The sequence below is a fragment of the Orycteropus afer genome, unplaced genomic scaffold (assembly GCF_000298275.1).
Source record: "Orycteropus afer afer isolate SDZICR_OR568_19922 unplaced genomic scaffold, OryAfe1.0 scaffold00036, whole genome shotgun sequence".
Classification (NCBI taxonomy): Eukaryota; Metazoa; Chordata; class Mammalia; order Tubulidentata; family Orycteropodidae; genus Orycteropus; species Orycteropus afer.
In genome coordinates this window covers 14,980,007-14,984,008 of record NW_006921623.1, presented here as the reverse complement: position 1 = coordinate 14,984,008, position 4,002 = coordinate 14,980,007, and positions in this window count along the sequence as shown.

The window sequence follows — 4,002 nt, the reverse complement described above, 5'->3', positions numbered from 1 at the left end:
CAAAGTTATTCAGTTTTATATAACCATGTGATTATTGAACTCTTTTATGTACTGTTAAATTATAAGATTTAGTTCTAGCAGTTTTTTACTTGAGTCTTTTGATTTTTCAAGATAAATAATAATGACCTAATAAGAATGTCACATTTTTTCAGTGTTTCAATCAGATTTTTTTTTTGTCTTATTGCATTGGCTAAAATCAGAGAACAGTGTTGAATAATATCAGGAATTTAGGACTTATTTCTGGCTTTAATGGGACTCCCTATTTGGTATTTCACTTTTAAAAATGATGATGGCTAAAGTGTCACTTGCTTATAGACACATGTTCCAGAAAATATCTAGAAAATTAAATGTGAGAAACTTGAAAATAGACTTAACATGTTCTAGGAGGATTTCCTTAAGTTATTAAATCTTTAAATATCTTTTAGACATATATCTAAAATAACAATAATTCAGGAAGGAAGGTTGGGCAATCCTACTTCCATAGTGATACTGCCTCAGAAACCCAAGGAGGGGTCGCTATGAGTCGGGGCTGACTCGACGGCAAACAACAACAACAACAAGGAGGATTTCCTTAAGTTATTAAATCTTTAAATATCTTTTAGACATATATCTAAAATAACAATAATTCAGCATTTGAGACATAGTCTTTTCTTTGTTAATTGAACACAGACAGTATGCTTAAATCCAGTAAGACTAAAGTTTTACTGCTTTTAACCCATGTAAGGATTCTGTCTTTGTCTCGGTTGTATGAACTTTGATACCTACTCTTCTTTTCACTATTATCCTCAGTTATGTCATATTTATAAAATACGGATAAAAGTAAATGAAACAGCTGGTACTTCCTGAAACAAAATCCTTTATTTAAATGAAGTCTTAGGATGTGAGAGGCTCTCTATACCCTCCTGATTGAGGCATTTTTGCAGAACACTGAAAAAATATTGTCTCCCCAAAAAATGATTAAAACAATTGTACAAACCCCCCCCCATTACTACTGAAACTGAACTTTTCAGAGGCTGGTAGACAAACAATATTGTGATATTTTGAGGTTTTCATTAGTTTTTGTACCTCTGACACATAGCAACCTTATGTATAACAGATTGAAATGTTGCCCAGTCCTGTGGTTTTCTCACAATCATTTCTATGTTTGAGCCCCTTTTTGCAGCCACTGTGTCAATCTGTCTCCTTAAAAGGCTCCTCCTTTTTTGTGGACCCTCCACTTTACCAAGCATGATGACTATCTCCAGCAATTGGTCCCTCCTAACAACATGCCTAAAAGTAAGTGAGATGAAGTCTCACCATCCTTTCTTCTAAGGAACATTCTGGCTTTACTTCCTGTAAGACAGATTTGCTCATTCTTCATGTTATATTCAATATTCTTTGCCAACACCCCAATTTGAATTTTGTCAATTCTTCTTCAGTCTTCCTTATTCATCATCCAGCTTTCACATGCGTATGAGGCTACTGAAAATGCCAAAGTATATTATTCACAAATCTAGGTAGTATCCTTCTATCCTTAGTTTTCTGAAATTTCAGTCTTGAACTGTTGTTCTTCTTTCTGCACTTTTCAGAAGTGAGCTCAATTCAATATTTATAAATACCATCTCTATGCTGATGACTACCATATTTGTATCTCCAATCCTAATTTTGTTTTTGTATGCAGCTGCCTTATGGACATCTCCCTTGGATAGTTATTGGTAACTAAAAGTGTCTAAAAGGGAATTTTTATCCTCCAAATCTGTCCCTTCCCGAGTCTTCCCTACTCAAAAAGCATTACTACCTTCTCCTCAGATGCTCTAACCAAAAAATGTAGAATTTCTTGATTCTTCTTGTCCTCCTCTCATCTTTCATGCTCAGTCCAGCAGCAAAATAATTAATAAATGTAATGAGTTGAATTAACAAGTTACTCAATATTAGAAAATCTATTATTATAGAATAAAAGCTACCTGATAATGTGTATTTTTATTTTAATATACTACATGATTTACTTTTCTTATAGTTAGTACTTTTTATATGTTGTTGTTGTTGTTATGTGCCGTCGAGTCGGCCCCGACTCATAGCGACCCCTCCTTGGGTTTCCGAGGCAGTATCACTACGGAAGTAGGATTGCCCAACCTTCTATATAGTATATGATTAATCAATCTATACATGTATTTGATTAGTTTTGATGCCATCTGTGGTGTAGTGAGTTGCATGGTATGGCTTTTCTAGCCACAGTCTTTGTAACTCCCACTGGATTACTGGGTAGGACCATGCAATTTAAACTACTGATTGTTAAAGTCATCCACCTGGTGTATTTCTGTTGGAGCAGCAGGAAGTTATCTTCTGGGTAAGTTCACTCTATCTCAGGTGTGTAGAACTCTGATGTTGGGATTGATTGATTTTGCCACTCTGCCAGGCTCAAAATGAGCCTCCTAGAGGCATAAGGAATCTGACTGCCAGCTGAGAGAGATGTACTGCTGAGACAAGAGAGAGATGCTGCTGAGAGAGAGACACCAGGCTGAAAGAGAAATGCCCGGCTGAGAGAGTGATGCCCAGCTGAGAGAAGACAGTGGCAATGAAACCAAGAGGCACAAGACAGACCAGCAGGCTTACTGGCCCACAGAGGCAGAGGCCAGGCCAACAGACCAAGGACCAGAGAGGTGTGTCTAAGGGCACATCAGAGGGGAGACTGTCCTGATTGAAGAATTGTATCCTGAGTGCATTCCTGAGCTTGAATTGTAGCCTGTTGCTTCCCTAATAAACCCCATTATCTGTGAGTTCTGTGTGGCCACTGTAGCAAATTATCGAATCCAGCAGAGAGGTGGTAGGTGACACGGGAAGGACAGTTAGTGTCAAGTTTGGTAAGAGGGCTGGAGGGTGGCAACATGTCTGACCTCACAGGAACAAGCCTTGGGCTGCTGATAGTGATTCTGTCTTCCTCTTGTGTAGTTAGAGGATATCAAAGGATTCCACCTGCCTTACCCTTTAGCGCCATCTTTGTTGAGTTTTGTCAACAGAGTTACGCTAACCTCATAAACCAGTTGGAATGCTTTCCATCTTCTTCAGTGTCCTAGGACAATCTAAGGAGCATACAAATTGTTGGATGCTTTGAAGTTTTTCTAGAACGTGTCCATAAAACACATGAGCATAGCATCCCTTGTTGGAAATAATAGAGGGTATACATCTTTAACAAAGCTTTTATTTCCTCCATGGTTATTCATACTTGCAACCTCTCTTGAAGTCAATTTTATTATTTTAATTTATTCACATAGAGATTTATGTAGAAATGTTCCTTTTAAAGAATTTCTTCTATATCTTTAAATAACACGTATAGGTTACATGTTTATTGTGTTTCCTCCTAATCCCTTGGTCATACTTTTAAGAGGTTGGTTGGTTATGTATTTAATTAGAATCAATTCTCCATTTTATTAGCCAGTTCTACCTTTTTTTTTTTTGGCTTCCTGATTTATTTATTTCTACTTTCAATGGTATTACTTTGTCCATCTGTGTTTTAGTTCATTTTGCTTATTTTCAACCTTCCCATTTAAAATGTTTAATTCCTTTTTTTCTATTAAATGCATTTATGCCGTAAGTTTTTCCTTGAGTATCAGTTTGGCTGCCTCACATAGATTGTAATTCCATTTCTAATTTTTTTTCCAATTTTTTATTTCACTACAGAGTTATTTGGAAGAGAATTTTAATTTATAGCTAGATGGACTTTCTTTAGTGGGTTTTTTGTTTGTTTGTTTTGGTTATCCATCTGTTGCAAACTTCTCATTTTGTGTATTATGGTCAGGATATATTTATGCTCTCTAGTTTCAGTGCCTAGCACATATGTCTGTTTGTATCTCAGCTCTGAAGACAGGCAGCACATAGTGAAGTTATTAGGTGAGTACTTGACATAAGGGTCATTTTTAGTTGTTTTCTAAATACCGATATGGGAGCTCTGGTAGCATAGTGGCTAAGACACTTGCCTGCTAACCAGACGGCTGGCGGTTCAAACCCACCAGCCACTCCTCGGAA